This window comes from Canis aureus, chromosome 11 (genome assembly GCF_053574225.1).
Source record: "Canis aureus isolate CA01 chromosome 11, VMU_Caureus_v.1.0, whole genome shotgun sequence".
In the NCBI taxonomy this organism is placed as follows: Eukaryota; Metazoa; Chordata; class Mammalia; order Carnivora; family Canidae; genus Canis; species Canis aureus.
This window is the reverse complement of record NC_135621.1, coordinates 27788337-27813307: the sequence shown is the minus strand read 5'-3', so window position 1 is coordinate 27813307 and position 24971 is coordinate 27788337. Positions and strand designations below refer to the sequence as shown.

Here is a 24971-nt window from a genome sequence, read left to right as displayed (position 1 = left end):
AGAGAGAGAAGCAGGCTCCATGCAGGGAGCCTGATGTGGGACTCGATCCTGGGACTCTGGGATCACGCCCGAGGCAAAGGCAGATGCTCAACCTGAGCCACCCAGGCGTCCCCCATCTGGGATTTTATTTTTCATCCTTTGAGGCTCTGTAAGATCTGGCCTGTGCTTGCCTCTCTAACCTTCTCTCATCTCTTTTATGGCCCACCCCACCCCCCTTTCTGATGTCCCAATTACTTGGTCTTACTTTCAATTTTTTCAACCAAGCCTTTTGCAGGCTCAAGGTTTTTGTACAGACCACTCTCCTGGCTTGGGCTGGTCCTCCCCAGCTTCCTAATTTTCACCCACATAACATCAGGGTTCAGATTAAATTGCCAATTCATCAGAGATGCTTTCCTTTATGACCGCCCACCACCCTCAGTCAGACCCTCAGGTCTTTCAGAGCTCCTCTTCCTTTTTCATAGCTCTCACCACAATTTGTGATTCAGGACCATGTCTGTTTTGTTTCCCGTGTCTCTAGAGCCGAGCCAAGTATCAGGCGTACAATAAACTCCCAGCAAATATTTGTTGCCTGTGTTGTGAATCTGGATTTTGCTTTTATAATTTACTGTTTTCTTGTAGTTTCTGGTAGCCTTGCTTTCTACTTCCTACCTTCCCTGGGACTTGATCTCACTGTTGGTAGTCTATTTCAGAAATAGATCTGAAATTGCTGAAGAGGACACTGATCCTGTTCTCCTTCTGAATTGTACCTCTGCCTGGGAGCCCCTACCACTGAGTCACAGTAGATCTAAACTGTGGCTGACTTGCTAAGTCCACTGAGCAGTGCACCTTGGTTGTTCAGGCTGGGGCTACTGCTTGCAGCTGTTTCTTTGCTCACCAACCCCTGCTCTTTATTTCTTCTTCCTCCCTCTACCCAGCCTACAACTTCTAAAGACCTTGTATATTTTCCGGCTGAGCCTGCTTACCCTTTGACATTTGCCAGCCTTTTGACATTGACAACTGCCTCTAGTGTCTTGACCCTACAGATTGCCCCCACACTAATCGTCCTGAAACAGTGCTTGTTTATGTTTCCTGCCCCCTCCCCAAGTCTACCACAGGCACTTAAGTTTGAAAACCTTCAGTGGTGTTTCATTGCCTAGAGGGTTTAAACTCTTTAGCTTGTTATTTCAAGCACTTTGGACTAACACTGTCCAATGGAAGTAGAATGCAAGCCACAAATGTGAGCCACGTGTGTAATTGGAAATATTCTAGTAGCCACATTTAAAACGTTAGAAAGGGTAAAATAGATTTTCAGAAAATTTTATTTACTTCAATATATCGAAGATATTTTATGTAAAAATGTAATCAGTAAAATTATTGAGACGCTTTACATTCCTTTTTTTCATATTAGGTCTTTGAAATCTGGAATGTATTTTTCACTTCATCTCCATTCAGACTACATTTCTTTCTTTTTTTTTCAGACTACTTTTCAAGTACTCAGTAGCCACCTGTGGCTAGTGGCTACCCTGTTGGATAACACAGCTCTAAACCACATCCTTGACATAGTTGAGAGAGCTATACCTAGATATACCTAGGTAATTCCAGGCACTAGCCTTTTGATTACTGTATTCCTCTGTCTACAACCAGATCTTCATCCAAATATGCTAACCTTCCTTGCTTGGGAATCCCAGAGTATCTTATCCCTAAACTTTACTTCTCACCATTTCCTCTGACCCCTTAACCTTATTTTTGTGTGTGTCACTGTTTTTCCATATAGCAATTACTTATAATATTTACCAGTTTGCGTTATTATCCAAAGTAAAGTTAAAATATATTTTTTAAGATTTTATTTATTCATTCATGAGAGACACACAGACACACACAGAGAGAGAGAGAGAGAGAGAGAGAGAGAGGCAGAGACACAGAGGGAGAAGCAGGCTCCATGGAGGGAGCCCAATGTGGGACTCGATCCCGGGACTCGGATCACGCCCTGGGCTGAAGGCGGCGCTAGGTTTAGCCACCTGGGCTGCCCCAAGTTAAAATATTTTAATAACTGATATTTACAAGGCATGGGCACTGACCAATGGAAATAAGTGCCTGCTAAATTAGAATCGATGGCAACTGTGTATAGCTTCTGTGTTCTTATCTGTGTGTACCTACTGAATTACAGCTCTTACTGTCTGGGTTTTGTATTGTTGGCTTCCCCCATAAGACTATGAGTTCCTTGAAGGCAGGCATTTGTCCTACTCATCTTTACATTCCTTACAGCTCCTGTCCTGGCCTATAGTAGGCAGTCTACAAATATTTTAAATAAGTGAACAAATGCAACCTTAATATCTATTTTTATTCTATGTTCTATATTTTATCTTTCCAAATAGAAACTGAAATATAAGTCCTTTCAGGACAGAGATCATGGATTATGAAGGAGTATATGGAATATTGTCTTGATTGTCTTCATAGGAGCATTTCTTCTGAATGAAGATTTGCTTTAAAAAAATAACTCTTGAAAAAAAAAAATAACTCTTGGGGGGAATCCCTGGGTAGCTCAGTGGTTAAGCATCTGCCTTTGGCTCAGGGTGTGATCCTGGGGTCCTGGGATCGAGTCCTGCATCAGGCTCCCTCTGGGGAGACTGCTTCTCCCTCTGCCTATGTCTCTGCCTCTCTCTCTCTGTGTCTCTCATGAATAAACAAAATCTTAAAAAAAAAACAAAACCTCTTGGGGTGCCTGACTGGCTCAGTTGGTGGAGCATGTGACTTGATCTCTGAGTTGTAAGTTCAAGCCCCACTTTGGTGTAGAGCTTCCTTAAAAAATAAAATCTTTTTAAAAAAATAAAAAAAACAACTGTTTGGGGGCACCTGACTGGCTCGGTCTGTAGAGCATGCAACTCTTGATCTTGCAGTCCTGACTTTAAGCGCTATGTTGGGGGCATAGAGATTACTTAAAATGTTTGTTAGTGCCCATTGGTGATGGTTTAAAAGTTGAATAAAGATTAAAATAATAATAACTATTTAGATATTATTATGGGTTTTCAGGCTGAGTCAGAAATGAGGTTGGGCTTTCATTTAATGAGACTTATTTTCTTTGTGGTTTGTAAACTGGCTCAGAAAACAACTTCAAAAGAGCTCCTTGGAATTAATGCATGCTCTTCCAGAGTTAGGAGCACAGTTGGTTTTGGAAAGGCACTGTGCTAGGAGTTAAAAGTCCTGAGTTGGTTTGTATTGCAAACATCTGCTTGAGTACATACCATGTTCAAAGCACGGGAATGAATGAGAATTCAAAAACTATAATAGTATGGAAAAAATGTCCCTTTAACACAGAGGTGAAATGATTAATTCTTCATAGGAAGAATTATATTTTACTCCATTATATTTTACTCATTTCTAGCATGGACTACAGTACTTTATCATGTTTCTAGGTCTCTCTCTCACACTGGATTATAAATTTCTTTAGTGCAAGACTGTTGTATTCATCTCTGCATCCTTAAACACATACTTGTACTGTGCCTGCCATACTGTGCCCACTCAAATGTATATTGAATAGATCACTTCAAATTACTTAGCTTTGTAAGACCTCAGTTTTTCTTATGTAAGTAGGAAATTCTCTCCTCCAGAGAATTATTGAAGCTGCAACAAGAATAATCTTTTAAAACTATGTAACTATTCTATATATATTATACCTCAAATGTAAAACTTTACCCAGAAAACAAGTGTAAATCTGATATTTGTCCCCTACTTAAAACTGTTCCTAAAGTGCAGGTGCCTGGGTGGCTCAGTGGGTTAAGTATCTGCCTTCAGCTCAGGTCATGATCCCTAAGGTCCTGGGATCGAGCCCCACATTGGGCTCCCTGCTCACTGGGGAGTCTGCTTCTCCCTCTCCCTTTGCTGCTTCCCCTGCTTGTGCTCTCTCTCTCTCAGTCATTCTTTCTCTCAAATAAATATATAAAATCTTAAAACAAAAACAAAACTGTTAATGAGTCCCCAAAGCCCTGCCATCCCTCTTTTGGAATATAAACTTCATGAAAAGAAATAACTGGTCTCTCTTGTTCAGTGAATGAAGACCCTACCTCATTTCCTTCCAGTCTCCCTTTTGCTGCCTGAACTCTTACCATAATGACCCTATTCTGGTTCCTGAAAGGCATATTCTTGTCCACTCAAGGTCTCTTCCTAGCACTTGATGTTCCCATACCCTGGAAGGCCCCCCACCTTGACCTTAGTTGATGCCTCTTCAGTCCTCCAAATTCAGTTTATATGTCACTCCTTTAGTGACTTCCTAATCATCCCCACCCCAGAGAAGATGTGCTACTTTTATTTTTTAAAAATACTTATTTTTAAATAATTTCTACGCCCAACATGGGGCTCAGACTCAGCCCTGAAATCAAGAGTCACATACTTAACCAACTGAGACAGCCAGGCACCCTTAGATGTGCTCCTTTTATTATTTTTTTATTTAAATTTTTTCAGATGTGCTCCTTTTAAACACAACACTTAACAGAATTGTAATTAAATAATGACTTAATTAGTATAGTATCTTTGCTACAACATAGCTATGTGAATAAAAATACCTTATCTGATGTGTTCACATTTTGTATAACCAGTATCTAGCACTGGAAGTTGCACATAGTAGGTCCTCATAAATGTTTTTCAAATGAAGGTAGGAAAGAGAACTAAAAATAGAACATAAAAAAGTAGTCATTCAAAAAAAAGAAGTAGGGGTGTCTGGGTGGCTCAGTGGTTGAGCATCTATCTGCCTTTGGCTCAGGGTGTTATCCTGGTGTCTGCGATCAAGTCTGGCATCAGGCTACCTGTGAGGAGCTTGCTTCTCCCTCTGCCTGTGTCTTTGTGTCTCTCATGAATAAAAAAAAAAAAAAAACAATAAAGAAAGTAATTTTAACAGTTTAAATAAATATATGGGAGCAGGGAGGGGCTCGCCTTTTTAAATTGTCTCCAAGTTCTTCTTTAAAAAAATTTCTAGTTGTAATCAGTAAACATTTTAAGATTACAGAAAGAATATTTGTTTTGTTGTTTCTTAAAAGATTTTATTTATTTATTTGACAGAGCATAAGAAGGGGGAGTGGTAGGCAAAGGGAGAGGGAGAGGCAGGTTCCCCACAGAGCAGGGAGCCCAATGCAGGCTGGATCCCAGGACCCTGGGGTCATGACTTGAGCCAAAGGCAGACACTTAACTGACTGAGCCACCCAGGCACCCCCAGAAAGAATATTGTTATTAAATTTGTATTTGTCTGAAAACCTTACTTATTGTAGAGTTAGTTTTAATCCTTATTAGTAGAAATGATCAGAATTGTTATTCCTTTTAAAATCTTATGGGGTACCTGGATAGCTCAGTTGGTGGAGCACGTGACTCTTGATCCCTGGTTGGTAGGTTTGAGTGCCACACTGGGTGTAGAGATTACTTTTTAAAAAATCTTACGGGAACCCTGGGTGGCTGAGTAGTTTGGTGCCTGTCTTTGGCCCAGGGCATGATCCTGGAGCCCCAGGATTGAGTCCCACATCAGGCTCCCTGCTGGGGCCTGCTTCTCCCTCTGCCTGTGTCTCTGCCTCTCTCTCTCTCTCTGTCTCTCATGAATAAATAAATAAAATCTTTTAAAAAAAATCTTAAAAAATAAAAATAAAATCTTTTTATATGCTTGTGACAAGGATGACTACAGTTTCACTGAACGTTTGTGTGTGTACCATGTGCTGAATGCTGTTAAAAGCTGGGACTACAGGATGGGGCGCCTGGGTGGCTCAATTGATTGGTATCCTTCTCTTGGTTTCTGCTTAGTTCCTGATCTCAGGGTTGTGGGATTGAGCCCTGCAGGGCAGGCTTAGCGCTTAGCTGGGAGTTGACTTCTCTCCCTCTCCCTCTGCCTGGCCCCCTGCTTGTGTATGTGTGCTTTCTCTCCCTCCCCCCCCCCCTTAAAATAAATAAGCCTTTAAAGAAAGAGGAATAAAGAAAGTAAAGGAAGAAGGAAGCTAGGACTAGAAGAATGAGATGAGAAGAGATCTTTGCTCCCAAGGAGTGTACAGCTGCAGGAGTGAGGCAGACTTGGACACAGATGAGTGCTATTTGGTGTAATAAGAGCTGTGATAGACATATAGGGGAGGGGCAGAGGGGAAGGAAAGTCCTCAGTACAACGGGAGGTCAGAAAGCCTTTCCAGGGAACACTTCCAGTAAGTCATGGTAGAAAAGGGTACTTCAGGCTGAGGGAGCAGCATGTGCAGGCTCAAAGGAGTTCATTTAGTATATGGAGAAGATAGCTAGCACAGTGGTATGCTTCATACAGCTGGTCTGGGGTACGGGGCCAAGGGCTGACTGTGACCTATCAGACTCAGACTCTTAGATTACATCGTATTTCAATACTGGAAATGGTTTTAGGAATAATGATGTGAGTCTGTATATTTGAATTCATAAAGGTGTTATAATGTACCATTCAGTGTCAACTATACTTAAAAAAAAAGAAGAGTAGCATTCAAAGATTAGTCATAAACCAGAATGATGCTTGTCAACTGTACCTATAGCCATGCAAATGATATATCAGAGCTAGAATGTGGTGACTCATTTAAGATTATCTGTAGGAGCAGAGAATAAAGGAAGTGACCTCTTGCTTGACTGCCTGAGGTGACTGCTGATCTATTTCATGAGGCCCAGATTCTAAACCAGTGAAAAGGATAAGATCAGAAAGGAGTACCCAGAAGAGCCTCTGGATATGTGTACATTTCTACAGCTTGAAGGTTGTTACATATCTCTAAATATCCAATTGGCTTACTGAACTAGCATTTGTTTAATTTGATTCTTGACCAGAATTCAAGAAAGGAAAATTCACTGACTGGAAATCTAGCATTTCTTCATTTTACTTCTCTTTAGTTCAGCAGTTCTTTGCTTTCTTGTCCCCTTCCACAGCTTTTTCTCAGTACTATTACTCTGAAGTAGCATGTCCTTTTCCCCAAACCACCCCATCTCTTGCCATCTTTCTTTCTATAATCACTAAGTTGTTTGCAGTTGTAGGATGCCTGTACTTTGTTGGTTAACCAGTGTTTTCTCAGCTTTGCATGTTCAGAGTTTGATATTTTTCAGAATGAGAGGTGGTTAAGCGCTGGAAGTGGTGGTGACACTCGGAAGATGCTAATTGACCCATTGCTACAAATTCTGTGTGTTCATTTATTGACCTAGATTATAAGGGGTGAAAGAGACAATGGATGGTAGGGAGAATAACAGCAGTGAGTATAGGTTATTTCAATATGTTTGGAAAGGGGCACCTGAGTGGCTCTGTCTGACTCTTGATTTTGGCTCAAGTCATGATCTTGGGGGTTGTGGGATTGAGCCCTGTGTTGGGCTCTATGCTCAGCGAGAAGTTTGAGATTCTCTCTCCCTCTCCCTCTGCTCCCCCACCTCGTCTCCTTCTCTCTCTAAAATAATAAATACATCTTTTTTAAAAAGGTGTTTGGAAAAGGAAGGAGACAATGAGAGCAAGGCAAGGTTGAGAAGACAACATGTTAAGGTGAGATAGAAAATCTGCTTAAATATGTGTAGCAAGGACCCAGGAAGGAAAGAAAAATGGAAACTGCTTGAATGGGGAAGGTAGCAGGTAATCCATAGCCCAAGGCCACCAGATTCCTCTCAAGCGTATAGGTGGAGTGATAATCCTTAGAAATTCCTTGTAGTTCCTCAACTAGAGAAAAGGGAGAAGTCAGGGTTCTTTCTTGGTACCTTGAGCTCAAAACAAGCTTATACTGTTCTGGCACCCAGCAGAATGGTTTGTACATTATAGGTATAGACAGACATTCCAAGAGATAAATTCACAGAATGGAAAGAAGATATTGATTATAACTTTTTTTTTTTAAGATTTTATTTATTTATTCATAGAGACACAGCTAGAGAGAGAGGCAGAGACACAGGCAGAGGGAGAAGCAGGCACCATGCAGGGAGCCTGATGTGGGACTCGATCCTGGGTCTCCAGGATCACACCCTGGGCTGCAGGCGGCGCTAAACCGCTGCGCCACCGGGGCTGCCCTGATTATAACTTTGAACTTGTTCTAGTTACTGGATCACACTGTGTTTTATGATGAACACCTTTATTAATCTTTTATTTAGTGAGTAGGACAGACTACATTGTATTCTTTTCCTAAAAGTGTTAATTTATTAAATGTATATATTTAAAATATACTACAATTTTTAAAAAATATATTTTATTTATTTATTTATGAGAGATGCAGACAGAGAGGCAGAGACACAGGCAGAGGGAGAAGCAGTCTCGCTCCATGCAAAGAGTCTGATGTAGGACTTGATCCCAGGACTCCAAGATCATGCCCTGAGCCGAAGGCAGATGCTCAACCGCTGAGCCACCCAGGCATCCCACCACAATTTTTATAATGCTGTTTTGGTATGTCTTTTAAAAACCATATTGAGAACCTCAAAATGTGGAAGTGGACCAGGCGTCCTAACTTAGGCCCAGGTCAGTATATCAAGAGAAATGTTTTGAGCGTCTGCAGGATTCTGATATGGAAGGAAGGAGATATAAAGAAAAAGATGAAAACTGAAGCCCTCCAAGGAGCTAGATATTTTTCCTCCTGTGAAAATCTTGCAGATGGTGTCTCATGTTCAGTAGTATCCTCTTCGTGAGATCTTTTACCCAGATGTATATCTCTGTGGAACTTCTGAATATAGAATCTCTGCACTTAGATGTACCAACAGATTTTAAAATAAATCTCTTCTTAACTACTCTTTTGTCAACCTTTTCACTATAAACGTTTTATATTTTTATACCAAAGTATTTAAAATTTATGATGTTTTTATTTTGCAGTTTGGCTCTGTCCCCTTAAACCAAAGACTATACTATACTGCCGATTCCCACTTATACCATGCAGGTAGATCTGTGGATGGTATAGAGAGAGGAGGGCTTTTTATGCCCTCACGTTCCCACTCCTGAAACACAGACCCAGAGGGGAAAACATTACTTTTAAAACACGAAGAGAATTAGTGAAAAGGCTCTTTGTAGAAATAACAAAAACAAAACAATAGAATGAAAATGCAAAACGCATCACATTTCAAGCCAGTAAGGGCTGTTTGAAAACTTTAAAAAGGGGACCCTGTGCCCCACGCACAGCTTGTGAGTCGGCCTCAGCACATTGTGACACCGCCCTACGCTTCCTGAACCTGCCAGAGCCCGGCTCAACACTGATGTTTTGTGTTTGCTTTGGAAGCGGATGCTCTCTAGACTTTTATTTACTGTACTTAAAAATGCGTATTTAATGTCATTTTCTTGTTTTCCTTTATCTCCTGAAGACTTGGGAATTGTCACTCAGGATGCTTTTCTGGCAGGTCAGCCTGGATAGGTACCTCTGCTTCATCTCCCTTAAAATTTGTTGACGCTATAGAGTCCATCACTGGTTAACCCACCCTCCCAATTCCTAAATCTTGAAGTCCTGAAAGGTTGAATCTTGGAATATTTGCCATATCCTTTCGCTCCTTTCTCTGTGGCTTTGGACCTTGAGTCTTTCCTTTTTTGTTGCCATGCCACCATCCTGATTCTAAGTCATCCTCAGGCTATGACTGGATTATTAAAATAGCTTCCTGTCAGTTGTTCTGTTCCTAGTTTCTCCCCAGAAAACATTTCCTACATGTTACTTTCTTTTGTCAACCTGTGCATTTTTTTTTTTTAAGATTTTATTTATTTATTTGTGAGAGACACACAGGGAGAGGCAGAGACATAGGCAGAGGGAGAAGCAGGCTCCTTGCAGGAAGCCGGATGTGGGACTCCATCCCCAGACCTCAGGATCACACCCTGAGCCGAAGGCAGACTCCCAACCGCTAGCCACCCAGGTGTCCTAACCTGTGCCTTCTTATTCTACGAAATCCAAACACCTGTGTTTGAGCCCAGCTGCTTTACTGCTTCCATCCATCAACTCTCGCTCCCTACTTTTGAATCTTTGCTTTTTCCCCATATAATCTTTTCTTTATTTTCCATACTTTCCTCCCTTTTTGTTCTCATGCTTTATGAAAGGCTATTCCTTACATAAATAAAATATTCTCCCAGCTTCTGGCTTCCAAACCATTTTGCGTCTCACTCTCAGAAAACCTTCTCCAGACTGTTTTCCTGGAAGCCTTTTTTTTTTTAAATTAAAGTCCTCTTTTGGGACACCTGGGTGGCTCAGTGGTTGAGCATCTGCCTTTGGCTCAGGGTGTGATCCCAGGGTCCTGGGATCGAGTCCTGTATCAGGATCCCCAAAGGGCGCCTGCTGCTCCCTCTGCCTGTATCTCTGCCTCTCTCACTTGTCTCTCATGAATAAATAAAATCTTAAAGAAAAAAAAGCCCTCTTTCATTTGGACACAGTTTGCTTTCATCAATATGATTGAATGAACTGAATAAATAAACTTTGTTAGTTTCATTCATCACCTTTAGTGGTATTTTTGTTTTTGTTTTTTTAAGATTCATTTATTCATGAGAGACACAGAGAGAGAGAGACAGAGGCAGAGACATAGGCAGAGAGAGAAGCAGGATCCCTGTGGGGAGCCCAATGTGGGACTTGATTCAGGATCAAGGGATCACGCCCTGAGCCGAAGGCAGACACTTACTCTCTGAGCCACCCAGGGGTCCCTTTGGTGGTATTTTTGTTAATTCTTTTGGTTGGTTGGTTGGTTGGTTTTACATATACAACTATATCATTTACAAAGAAAGTCAGTTTTGCTTTCTAACCTTCAAATTCTAATTCTTGCCTTATTGTGCTGGCTAGGACCCCAAGTACCATGCTGAATAGAAGTATGAATGGCTTCCTCGCTTTTTTCCCTGACTTAGTGGGAAACCATCCTACCATTAAGTGTGATTTTAGCTGTATTATCCCTGGTTACTTTGTTACTACTCAGCTGAATACTAGAGGGGTCCCCTTGCAGATCTGAGTTGTCTGCATAGCGCTTTCCTCTCTAGTACTGTACACTGTAAACTCTCACTGCCTTGGCTTTCCCAGAATCTCAGCTGCATCTCCTCAATTATGGAAGTCTCTGAATTCCACTTAGGTTTCCCCTGCCTGCTTGGTGGCCTGGAATCTTTCCCTAGGCAGCTTGCTGCAGGGCTTACCTTGTTTGTTTACCATCTCTTAGGGATCACTGTCCTCCTTTGCCTGATGTTCAGTGTTTTGAAAACTGTTGTTTATATATTTCATCCAGTTTTTTAAATTTCAAGGGTACATCTGACCACTGTTACTCCATCTTCCCTGAAAGTGGAAGTCCTGCCTTTTCTTAAAACATCTGAGGAATTATTTAGGAGTCGCTTCCAGAGTATGAGATACTCTTTGGAATTTCCGTAGAGGAAAACCTTCATTCTTTCAAGGTGGATTTGATTTTAGGGAGCAACCAAGAACCATTTTTCAGGTCTGGTTAAATTATTTGTCTGGGCAGTACTGTTTGGGGACCAAAATGAGTTCAAAATATGGAGGCAGATTTCCTTGTGTGATTTGTAAACTGGTTTGGAAGCAAAATAGGAGTTACAAAATATTTTCAGTGGTGGCAACCTGATTAAGATAAATACCTATAAAACTTCTTAGAAGTACATATCTTGAAAGATAACTTACTTTTGACTGTTTCTATATGTTGATTGGTATATATTTAGTATCAGTTTATATTTACAACTTGGACTTAACTGCTTCTTAGTAAGCTTTCTTAAACTGTTTTTATGTGATACTCTCTCCAACTTGACTGTAAACTCACTGACCTCTGGATACTTGTGAACGTTGTCTCACTTATGGTGTACTCAACTGTGGAAGCTCCTTAACTCAGAATAGTTAACTAACTTGTAGTTAACTACAGTTAACTAATAGTTAACTAATTTGTAAGGAAACTATAATCACCTTGTTAAAATGCATTGCATGGTATAAAGGATGTAGAATTGGTTTTGATACCTGTATGGCATTATTAATACTTTCATAATTTAAATTTGAAGTTATTCATATAAGATACTGAATCCCAGTAGCATGAGCACACACCTATATCTGTCTGAGGTGGTAGGAATTATGTGAATGACCTAGTTGAGAGAGGTGCCTTGAATCTGGATCTGTTATGTAATTAACCGAGGACTATCCTTAAAACCTACTAGACTGGTATATATGCTACATTGTGTGCACGGTTCAGTGCTGAAAATTCTTTTCCCATGGCCCGTGTTCGCTAGCACCTGAAGGGCCCATTGGTTCCACCCTCAACTCCTATTAGAAAATATGGGTTTTAAAAAATATTCTTAATGGATTGAATTATTAGATTTTTTTTATCTTTGAAATTGCCTTTTTAAAATTTCCTGTTTTTAGTTAACTGACTTTATAGCTTTACAGTTCTTTTATAGTAAATCTTATAGCAGAGAGTTTGGTTATTCTTACTTGGTGTCCTCTTGGCTTGCTCTTTATCCTTGATATTCTCACATTTAAATTCTTATATATAACGTAGACTTTTTATATCCTAACTTACCCTCAAATTTTTAATTTTTAGTTTTAATTATTGTAGAATTCCACATTCTATGTTAGTGGTTTTCACATCAGTGATGTTTTTGTATATACTATTTCTGAGGCCCATATGTATTTCATCGGTAGTGAAAACTGCAATTTAGTAAATAATAGTGGTAAAGATGGCCTTATCCTTCCTCTCTAGGCTATAGGAACACCCAGTTTTGCTACTAATGTTGCTTTAAGGTGTGTTTTCAGTTATTTTTCAGTCTTTAGGGGTTTTTTTAAATAAAACTTTATGAGAGCTTCCTTTAGACAGAAATAATTTGGGGTTCTTCTGGATCCCACACATTTATTAAGAAGTTTTCATTGCCTTTATATCTACCAGTTGTGAAATGAGGTTCCTGTTTGGTGGCATTGTTTCTAGCATTTGTTAGTTCTGCGAGATTGGGGAGGGAGGGAGAATTGGTGTATAGTTAAAAAAAATTTAACCAATTTTGTTTTATGTAGATACAATGGTTTAAAATATGTTTATTAAAATGTTGATTCTGTCCCTATTTTTATGTGAAATCTTCTAAATTACACTGCATTGTAATTAATTATAGGTTCTTAGTAGTCTTATGTCTTAGTTCTTGCTTTAATTTGGCCTTTCAGTTTTCTTTCCATAATAGAGACCTTTGAGTTTTGTAAGCTTTGTTATCATTTATCATTTAGTGAGATATAATAGAATTGATACATAACTGAGCAAATATATACTTTTCCTTACTTGTATGTGTTCTGTTTTTTGACTTTTATTTTGTGTTCTTTTCCTTGATAACTACTTGGATTATGTGACTTCATTTTGATTTTGATTCTTTTAATAATTTAAATTGGTACTTGTTTGCTTTTAGAATTTGTACTTCTTTTTGATACATAAAAAAAATCTCATGCCATTTGTTTTGTTTTTTAAACATAGAAAAAGCATATTGACAGGGATATGCTTTTTTTTTTTAAGATTTTATTTATTTATTTGATAGAGAGAGGAGCACAAGCAAGGGGAGCGGCAGACAAAGGGAGAGGGAGAAGCAGACTCCCCACTTAGCAAGGAGTCTGATGCAGGGTTGGATCCCAGGACTCTGGGATCATGACCTGAGCTGCAGGCAGATGCTTAACCGACTGAGCCACCCAAGCACCCCAGAGATCTGCTTTTTTAATTTTACTGTCTTTACCCCATTCTGATACTACCCTTGTGCCAAAGGTGATACCACCCTTCTGATTTTAATGTTGCCTTCAGACAGAGATTGAATTAAAGTAATGTTGAGGTAGTATAAAATGTCCTAACTGGAGTGTGTGGCTGGCACAGTTCGTTGAGTATTCAAATCTTGGTTTTGGCTCAGGTGGTGAGATGGAGCCCCGTTTTGGGCTCCATGCTCAGCGCTATTTGGCTTGAGATTCTCTCTCTCCATCTCTCTCTGCACCTAATCCCCTTTGCTTGTGCGTTGCTCTCTTCCTCTTTCTCAAACAAATAAATTTTTTTAAATGTTCTAACTAATAATGCAGTTATAGACTTACAGATATTCAAAGAGTAAGTTTTTAGAAAAATTAATTAGTTCAAATTATAAGAATGTTTTCAGGAAAAAATTAACATATTTCAGTGGAGGTTGACAGGACCATTTTAATAAAAAGCCATTTTTAGGTTCATAGTCCTTTATTGGAAACTATAAGGACCATCAGTATTTTAGAGTTCAGAGATTTTTCTTTTATTTTTAGAAAGCTAATAAGATGCTTTTACCATATATTATGTAATGCCCCTGCAGAGTCAAATAGTCAAATACGTTAATATTTCGGCAGCCAAAGCTATGACTATTCTTACTTTAGTGGGTAGACTATAAATAGTCTCATGTCAGTTCAGGTCAGATATTGCTGCCAATTAAGTTCAGATCAAGTTTTTCTTCTAGATGAATTACAGAAAACGGGTGGTTTTCAGAAGTTTTTGGATTTGGGAATTGTGGCTAAGGGATTATGGACCAGTATTTACGTTCTTAGCTCTAATGTTTGTTACTTTTATTACCTTCAGAAAGTGAAACCTGCTTTCCTTTTTTTCTCCTACAGGATATGAGATTAAATCTGTTTTCTACAGGCCAGTTAATAGAAATTAGGACACCTCTTCACAAAGCTTGATCCCTTAGGCGGCTGTCACTGTCACGTGGCACCTCTACACTTCTCTGGCTTTATGTTAAGAATCTCTTGGTTCCTTTCCCCATTCTTCTTTCAGAAGTGCTTTGTGGTAATAAATAGTAAGGGAAAAGGATTTAAAATGTGCTGTACTTCACGTAAAATATATCCTGTCTCATATAATAAGGTTTCAGAAGGAGCAGCAAGCTTTCTCTGGACTGACCTTTCCTACTATCAGCTAGTGTGGTAGCTTTAAAAATAAATCTTTCTGAAAGGAATCCATGCTTATGGTAAAACAAAAATCCAGTGGTACAAAGTGTAGGTAAAAAGTAGTTTTCAAAAAAAAAAAAAAAAAAGTAGTTTTCTTCTGCCCTATGATATCCCTTACCCAGTCAATTTTTGACCACTTGTTTTATAGCTTTTCTAGGGGTTTAGATACTTTTTGGTTTGTTTGTTTTATTTTGTTTTTGTTCAGACATTCCAGGGGACAGTTTGGGAAATTCCAGTTAGGCATTTTAACCCCATTTGGACTAAGTTTGTGTTCATTATGTGTTAAACTATGGAGATGGTCTTGTCTGTTCTAGCTAGCATGTATAAGTTTTATTTCTAGAACTATTTATTCAAACTGCATCATTATGAAATGTTAATTAAACACATTTTTAGTATTAATTGTTCCAAATCCAGAGTATCTGAGTATGACCTATATGCAGAAGTAGAAGTAACAACTTATTGATTTATTTAGCAAAAAATGATTTTTAAAAAAGATTTTATTTATTTATTCATGAGAGACAGAGAGAGAGGCAGAGACACAGGCAGAGGGAGAAGCAGGCCCCATGCAGGGAGCCCAATATAGGACTCGATCCTGGGTGTCCAGGATCATGCCCTGGGCTGAAGGCGGCGCTAAACCACTGAGCCACGCAGGCTGCCCTAAAGAGCACTTTTAAGTAGGGTGTTAGCTCATTTGCCAAGTAAGTGGTTCTCAAGGTAAGCATGTGGGCAGTGAGATGCAGATGTGTTCCCAGTCATTCCCAAGAATACTATTGAAATTGTTTATGGTCTTTTTGTTTGTTCTGTTTTTTGTTTTTGCGTTTTGTTTTGTTTTGCTTTTAGAAAGGGAAAGAGAGAGAGAGAGCCACAGAGGGAGACGGAAAGAGAGAATCTTAAGCAGACTCCATTCTGGGCCTCGATCTCAGAACCCGGACATCATAACCTGAGCCAAAGTCAAGAGTCAGATGCTTAACTGAATGAGCCACCCAGCAAAATCGTTTATGTTTTTAAGCCCTGGATAAACATAAGAGCATAATGCATCTAAACATGAATGTCCTCCTAGGAACGTGTAAAGTTTTGTTTTATATGGAATCCTGATTTTTTAAAAAAAGATTTTATTAAGTAATCCCTATACCCAACATAGGGCCTGAACTTAACCCTGAGATCAAGAGTCTCATTCTACCGACCAAACAACCTGGTGCCCCTGGAATCCAGATTTTTTATTCTTTAGTTCAACAAACATTGACTACTAATACTATGTGAAGAACTGGCTTCATCTTAAAGAGAGAATGTTGGGACATTCCAGGAGACTGTCCAGAGGTTGCTAGAAAAAACCCCAAAAAACTGAGAACCACTTTTCCTAAGTCATAATGAGGCTGCCAGATGTACCTTTTTATTTTTTATTTATTTATTTTTTTAAAAGATTTATTTATTTATTTATTTATTTATTCATAGAGACACACACACACACACACACACAGAGGCAGAGACACAGACAGAGGGAGAAGCAGGCTCCGTGCAGGAAGCCTGACATGGGACTCGATCCCGGGTCTCCAGGATCATGCCCTGGGCTGCTAAACTGCTGCGCCACCAGGGCTGCCCTGGATGTACCTTTTTAAATGAGGGTGTGCCTAATAAGTATTGGCTGAAATGTATTCAACTGAAAGTCTCAAGTTGCTTGGTTCTGATTCTCTAACTTACACTTCCCTCACAGTACCCGCTCTCACTCCTGCTGCCCCCACATGCATAGGGTCTGGTTTTGTGTGTGTGTGTTTTCCCAGTCCTTGTACCTGGCACCATATATGTGGAACAGAAGAAATAAGTAGTCATCAGTGTTCCATGCTGCCTCTTTGCCAGGTTGGAGCTTTCAGATTTCTTGTTTTTGTGGAATGCAAACAACTATAGACTGTGTTTTGTTGTTGTTCAGTGAAGGTTAAGGACACTGTCTTTGTCCTCTCCTCCTGGAGCCTTGTTAGGATTCAACACAATGTTGAACGGGAGCTTCTCTGACAGCAGCTTCTCTGATGGAGCTGGGAACTGTGGGAGCTAGAGATTTCTAAAGACTTTATGGCAAAGCTTTGGCTGATGAAATGTAAGAATCTAGGTAGGGCCTCTTTCCTTTCAGTGGTGTTTTGGAGGTGCTGGAAACATACACACATGCCTTTGAAATTACAAAGAGCCTCTGGTCATTAAATGAAGGAAAAAATGCCGGTTGATGAAAGGAAACTTGACTATAAAATGTAATAGAAAAAAACTACTATTAAGTGGGACTAACATAAAATAATAAGCAAAAGTTTGCCATAAAGTCAGGCAAAGAAAATAATCTCAAGTAGTAAAAAGCCAATTAGCAAATTGAAGAATAAAAAATATCGAATTTAAAAATAGAGCTGATTATCCTAGGCAGCTATGTGGATAACTTAGAAGAGTAATATAATTTTCTTCTATGATAGGAAATGGTAAGTAATTCAAGCTAATAATTTAAGAGTAAATAAAGGTATTTAATATGGAGAAACTTTATCTTGACAGTATTTGAAACCAGTACATTTAAAGATGGTAAAATATTTATTATGAATTTCAAAAAAAAAGATGTTGACATATTAAGCATATGTTTGTAGTTAATGCAGATTTTAAATTTTATGTGCATCATAAAGCTATTCAGATTTTTCTATTTTGTCTTATATTAATTTTGGTAATTTATGTCTTTCAAGGAATTTTCCTATTTCATCAAACTTGTGTAGTGTTTTGCCATAAAGGTGCTTATGACTTTTTTTTATTATATTAATGCCCATAGGATTTGGAGTGGAATGTTCTTTCCTTCATTTCTGATACTGGTAATTTGTGCTTTCTTTCTTTTATTCTTTAGCTACAAGTTTATCAATTTTATTGATCTTTTCAAAGAATCAGCTTTAAGTTTTATAGATGTTCTCTATTGTCTTGCTGTTTGTTTTCTGTTGTTGATTTCCAGTCTTTATTGTTTCATATTATTTGCTTTGGATTTAACTGGCTCTTCTTTTTCTAGCTTCTTAGAGATAGAAACTTTGGTCATCAATTTCTTTTTTTTTTTTAATTTTTAAAATTTATTTTATTTATTTTTTTAGGTCATCAATTTCAAACCTTTTTTTAACTAAAGATTTATTTAATTATTTGTTTATTTATTTTAGAGAGAGAGCACGCACGTGCACGTACACACAGGTGGGAGGGGCAGAGGGAGAGGGAGAGAGAATCTAAAGTGGACTCAGGGAGAGGGAGAGAGAATCTGAAGCGGACTCCGTGCTGAATGCAAAGCCCAATACCAGGCTGGATCCCAGGACCCTCAGATCATGACCTGAGCCGAAACCAAGAGTAGGCTGCTTAACTGACTGTGCCACCCAGGTGTCCCAAGCCTTTTTTGTTTTGTAATAGAAGCATTGTATGCTATAAATTTCTCTCTGTGTCTCACTCATTTTAATACATCATTTTCAAAATATTTTCTAATTTGGTTTGTGATATCTTCTTTGAACCATATGTGACATATAAATTTATTTCTTGGGGCAGCCCTGGTGGCTCAGCAGTTTAGCGCTGCCTTCGGCCCAGGGCCTGATCCTGGAGACCTGAGATCAGGTCCCACATTGGGCTCCCTGCATGGATCCTACTTCTCCCTCTGCCTGTCTCTCTCCCTTTCCCTATGTCTCTCATGAATAAATAAATAAAATCTTAATAAAAAAAAAATTAGGGCAGCCTCTGTGGCCCAGCGGTTTAGTGCCGCCTTCATCTTGGGGTGTGATCCTGGAGACCTGGGATGGAGTCCCACGTCATGCTCCCTGCACAGAGCCTGCTTCTCCCTCTGCCTGTCTCTCTCTCTCTCCCTCTCTCTCTCTCTCTCTGTCACGAATAAATAAATAAAATCTTTAAAAAAATAAAAATAAGTTTACTTCTTAATGTCCAAATTTCTGAATTTTCCAGATTTTTTTGTTACTAATTTCTGATGAAACATTCTCTTATGTTCTTAGGACACATATTACGTGGTTTCAGTCTTTTAAGATCTATTGAGACTTGTTATGGTTGTTTTATGTGTGTCGGAAAAGGATGTGTGTTCTATTTATTATCCTTTGGTATAGTATGCTATTAATGCCAATTAAGTAAAATTAGTTAATAGTGTAGTTCAAGGGCAGCCTGGGTGGCTCAGCGGTTTAGCTCCGCCTTCTGCCCATGGTGTGGTCCTGGGGACCCGGGGTCGAGTCCCATGTCGGGCTCCCTGCGTGGAGCCTGCTTCTCCCTCTGCCTATGTCTCTACCTCTTTCTCTCTCTCTCTGTTTCTCATGAATAAATAAAATCTTTTCTAAAAAATAGTGTAGTTCAAGTCTTATGTGTCTTTACTGATTTTATTTCTCCTTATTAATTTCTGGGAGGAGTGTTGGCATTTCCAGCTATAATTGTGGATTTTTCTATTTCCCCTTTCAATTTGGTTCTTTTCTACTACGTGTATTTTGAACCTCTTCATGGTGAATTGAGCCCTTTATAATTATAAAATGCCTCTGCCTCCTTTTCTCTGTGGTAATATTCTTTGTCTTGAAGTATGCATTATGCGAGTCTGTTTCCATTTAACATGGTCACTTCAGCTTTCTTATGGTTAGTGTTTGCATGGTATATCTTTTTGTATCCTTTAATTTTTTAAAAAGAGATTTTATTATATTTATTATTTATTTGAGAGAGAGAGAGTGAGCGCGCACACAAGGGGGGGGGGTTGCGGGAGGGGCAGTGAGAGAGGGACAAGCAGGCTACCCGCTCAGCAGGGATCATGACCTGAGTTGAAGGTGGCTGCTTAGTGGACTGAGCGACCCAGGTCGCTCTAATTTTTAATTTTTAACCTATGTATGCCTTTTTTTTTTTTTTTTTTTAATTTTTTAAGTAGGCTCCACACCCAACGTGGAGCTGAACTCGGGGCTTCATTTCATGACTCTGAGATCAAGACCTGAACTGAGATCAAGAGTTGGATTCTTAACCAACTGAGCCACCCAGGCACCCCAAAGTTTTTTCTTTTAGATAGCAGATAGGTCATGGTTGTTTTTTTTTTTTTTTTTTTTTTTTTTTTTTTTTTTTTTTTTTGTATTCCAGTCTTACCGTTTGCTTTTTAATTGAAGCATTTAGACCTTTTACATTTATTTTTATTTTATTTACTTATTTTTTACATTTTATTTATTTGACAGAGAGAGAGAGAGCATAAGCAGGGGGAGTGGGAAAGGGAGGAACAGACTCCCCACTGAGCAGGGAGCCCAATGCAAGGACTTAATCCCAGGACCCTGGGATCATGACCTCAGCTGAAGGCAGATGCTTAACTGACTGAGCCACCCAGGTGCCCCTACATTTATTTTTAATATGGTTGGGCTTAAGTCTGCCATTTTGCTATTAGTTTTCTATTTATCCCATCTGTTTTATATTCTTTCCTTTTTTCTTGGCTTATTTTTTATTACTTTTTCACTATTCTGTTTCCTCTCTTAGCCTATTAGCTATTTTAAATCTTTGTTTTATTTTTATAGTAGTGGCTCTAGGGTTTAAAATATGTATCTTTAGGGATCCCTGGGTGGCACAGCGGTTTGGCTCCTGCCTTTGGCCCAGGGCGCAATCCTGGAGACTCGGGATCGAGTCCCACGTCGGGCTCCCGGTGCATGGAGCCTGCTTCTCCCTCTGCTTCTCCCTCTGCCTATGTCTCTGCCTCTCTCTCTCTCTGTGTGACTATCATTAAAAAAAAAAAAAATATATATATATATATATATATATATGTATCTTTAACTGCCCTAAAATAATATGCTGTTTTATTTACAGTGTAAAAAACTTTATACTTTCATTTTCCTCAACTTTGGGCTATTGTCATACCTTTTACTTCTGCGTATATAATAAACACCACAATTCATGTTACTATTATTGCTTTTAATGAAAAAAAAAGTCTTTTACATTTACCCACATATTTGCCAGTTCTGCTGCCCTTACTGATTCTTTTGTTTAGATCTAAGTTCCCATCTGTATCATTTTTTCTTTAGCCTGGAAACCTCAGTATTTATTGTAGAAAAGATCTGCCGGCAATGAATTCTCTCATGTTTTTTTGTTGAAAATCTCAATTTATCCTTCATTTTTAAGTGGCATTTTTGTTGGCTGTCAAGTTTTAGATGGACAATTTCTGTTTTTCTGCATTTTAAGATGCCTTTCTATTGTCATCTGTCTTGTGTTGTTACTCATGGAAAGTCAGATGTTCTTCTTAGCATTGTTCACTTCTGTCTAGTTTGCCTTTTTTTCTCTGACTGCTTTATATGGTTTTCTTTCACTGGTTTTTAGCAATTGGATGATAATTTGCTTTAGATAGTTTTCTTGGAGTTCTTCAATCTATGGGCTTAGACATTTCAACAAATTTGGGAAAGTTTTAGCCTTTAATTCTTACATATCCCCCTCTCCACCGACATACACACACACAAACAGCATACATTTTTGGGTTCTGAAATTACACATAAGTAAAATTACTTGATAGTATCTTATAGGTTGCTGAGACTTTCCTTTTTTTTTTTTTTTTTTTTAGTTAATAAGTTAATAGGACTTCTTTCCTGTATAGTGTCTCTTCTGCTCTTAGGTTTAGCCAGTAAAGTTTTCATTTCAGTTATTGTGTTATTCTTCTCTAGAACTTGTGTTTGATTATTATTGTATCTTTTACTTTTCCCCCCTTGTTTTATTGCTTTTCTTTAAATTTTAAGCATATTTATAATGTTTTAAAATCCTCATCTCTATCACTTTCGCCATTTTTGAGTCTGTTTCTATTTACTGATTTTTAAAAAAATATTTATTCACTCATGAGACACACACAGAAAGAGGGAGAGACATAGGTAGAAGAAGAAGCAGGCTCCTTGCAGGGAGTCTGATGTGGGACTCTATCCCAGGGTCCTGGGATCACGCCCTGAGCCAAAGGCAGATTCTCAACCGCTGAGCTACCCAGGTGTCCCTGATTTTTTTTCTTTTAATTGTGGATTACATTTTTCTGCCTCTTTTGCATATAGTAATTTTTTATTGAATGCTGTATATTGTGAATGTTGCAACATTAGGTATCTCGAGCTTGTCTTTCTTTAAAGAGAGTTGAGTTTTGTTTTGGCAAGCAGTTAGGTCACTTGTGGGTTAGATTGATTTTTTCCTAGGCTAATTTTGAACTCTTAGGGTGGATCTAGAATTGCCTTTATTTTAAGCTTCTGCATTTAGCCCTCTAATAAGACCTGACCCATCTAGGGTCTCTTCTGAATGCCTGGAGTACTCATTGAAGTCTCTACTCTGGGTGGTAGGAGCTCAAATGTCTCCCATCAGGTTATCAGCTCTGGAACTGTTCAGTTTCAAGTCCCCTAGTTATTTTTCCCCCCCAATGGTTTGGCTTTGCCTAGCCTTGTAGAATTCCACCTGACAGGTTGATAGAGCCAAAGACTCAAAGAGACTCCTACACAGAATTTTGGAGCTGTTTCTATATGCAGTCTGCCCTGGCAGATTCCAGCCTTCTCGGCCTCCCTAAACCCTGAATTCTGTCATCTAACCTGTCAGCTTATGATCTTTTTCCCAATGCCACAGTATAGAAAATACCTTCAAGCAGAGAGCCGGGGCCTTCAAAGGACTCACCTTTGGTTCCCTTCCCTCAGGGATTATAGTACTAACTGTTGTTCAATGCCTAAAGCAGTTTTTCATATATTTTGCACAATTTTCTAGTTATTTATAATGGGAGGGCAAGTCTGGTACTAATTGCTTCATCAAGGCCTGAGCAGAAGTTGAGAGGTACTGTTTTTATCTTCAATTTACAGGTAAGAAACTCCCAAGTTAGAGATGTTTAAGGAATTCTTCCTCCTGTACTCCTTTCACCAGATGGATAGTCTTTATGTTTGTCTCTTTAAAGTCATATAACTCACCACCAGCCACATTGAGCCCTGTCTGCTCTAGACCTGGATTAGCTAATTTTTTCTGCAGAGGTCCAGATAGTTAGTATGTTAGGCCTTTTTGGGTCCCCTAAATTCTATGTCACATATTATTCTTTGTTTTCTTTACAACTTTTTTTTAAAGATTTTATTTATTTATTCATGAGAGACACAGACACAGACAGAGGGAGAAGTAGGCTCCATGCAGGGAGTCTGACGTGGGCATGATCCCGGGTCTCCAGGATCATGCCCCGAGCTGAAGGTGGCACTAAACCACTGAGCCACCCCGGCTGCCCCATTTACAATCTTTTAAATATGTGAAAACTGTCCTTGGCTAGTGGGCCACAGAAAACCAGGCTATGATCAGATTTAGCCTGTGGGTCTTAGCTTATCACCTCTGTTCTAGACAGTGCCTTAGCATCTTGGGCATTACCAGGTCCCCACTTACTCAAAACTCATAGATTTCCTATTTTATTCTCTAGGGTCTTGCTAACAACAAGATTTAAGTTTTTGGTTTGGGGCAAACATATCCACCATTATGGGAATTTTCAAATGAAGAAACTTTGGCATAGAGAGGTTAAGTCCTGGACACACAGTAAGTGGCAGAATAGAGACTTACTTAGACTTCGAACTGTCTGATCTTAAAGAACTTCTCTCCTCACCATCCCAAAATATTTGAAGTTATATGCTATATTAGCTCTGGGACTGATAGAATAGCTAATTTGGTTTATTATTTTTTAAAATTTATTTATTCGTGCAAGATACACACAGAGAGAGGCAGGGACACAAGCAGAGAGAGAAGCAGGCTCCATGCAAGGAGCCCGATGTGGGACTCCATCCTGGGACTCCAGGATCATGCCCTGGGCGTGAAAGGCTGGCGCTCAACCGCTCAGTCACCCGGGTGTCCTGCTAATTTGGTTTAAAAAAAAAAATTCATGCGAAGATAGTGGTTAATAATGGCGTGATGTTCTCATTCATGAGAATTACAGAATCATAGCTCTTCAGGGTTGGGAGAAACGAACTATATCAAGTCCAGACTCTTGCTGAAGTTGGAGTCCCTTCAACAACATCTTTGTCAGCCATGCTACTTCCATTTAAATACCTCAGCTGTCTCTGTGGGCAGCCATTAGTTTTGGTCAAGCCTGTTCTCCACATTAAAGGTCTTCAAATGTACTCCTTTCAGTGTTAACCAGATTTTTTTCAGTGATTTCTCATAGAACGAACGTAGCTTCTATTCATCTCATGACCTAGTCCCTTTTCTCTTTAATTACAGTTTATCCACAGTCTTATTAATACAACACTCAGATAATAGAAAGGAACAGACTCCTTATACACACACCAACATGGCTGACTCTCAAAATCATCCTGGGTTGGAAGAAGCCAGAAGCTAAGAAAGTATAGTCTATATGCTTCCATTTATATGAAACTGTAAAAGAGACAAGTCTATAATGACAGAAGGCCAATCAGTGGTTGCTTGGGGCTGGAGGTTGGGTGAAGGGGATTGACTGGTATGAAGAACAAAGAAACGGAGGATGATGGAAGTATTCTGTATCTTGATGGTGGTGGTGGTTACATGGGTGTGTAAATTCATCAAATTTTGTCTTAAAAGTCTTAAAAAGAGTTTTCAGAAATGAACATGTTATTCTAGCCCTGGTTTTACCAGTATAGAATATAATAAAAAAATTACTTCTCTCCATCTGAATACTTTGCATCCTTATTAATAATTTATCTGTCTTAAGGAACTCCTTCATATTGTTGATATATATTAAAATCATACTTCACTAAAACCTCTCTCATATGTGTTATTTATCAACTTTGATATAACTCCTTCCTCTACTCTTATGTTGATTTTTTAAAAATATTCTCTATGCTCCCAGACCACTTTATTCATACACAGCACTGTGATAATAGCACTTATCTTGTTGTATTTTTTCTATTCAAGTGTCTGCCTCTCTGATTAGACAGTGAACTTCCCTTGCAGAGCCTTAGTCCCTTTTATATCTCTGGATACCAGTATAGTAATTGGGTATAACTGGCACTCCATAAATGTTGTTTGGTTGAATACTAATAAATGAAGGAATACATTTATTCTTCAGAGCCCATCTCAGGTATGTGTCCTCCAACAAGTGTTTCTGATTTTCTGTTCCTCAAAGCTAGGTTAGGTGTTTCTGCTGGCTGCATCACTAATATTCTGTGTTTATCCATCACATTATATGTTACAGTGTTTTCATATTCAAGGATA

The 24971-nt window shown here is 38.9% G+C and overlaps 1 protein-coding gene across 2 annotated transcripts in view; it reads left to right on the top strand.

Moving 5' to 3' along the window:
- TNRC6B (trinucleotide repeat containing adaptor 6B) overlaps window positions 1-24971 on the top strand; it is a 255544-nt gene that overhangs the window by 4185 nt on the left and 226388 nt on the right. The gene's annotated exons all lie outside the window — the stretch shown is intronic.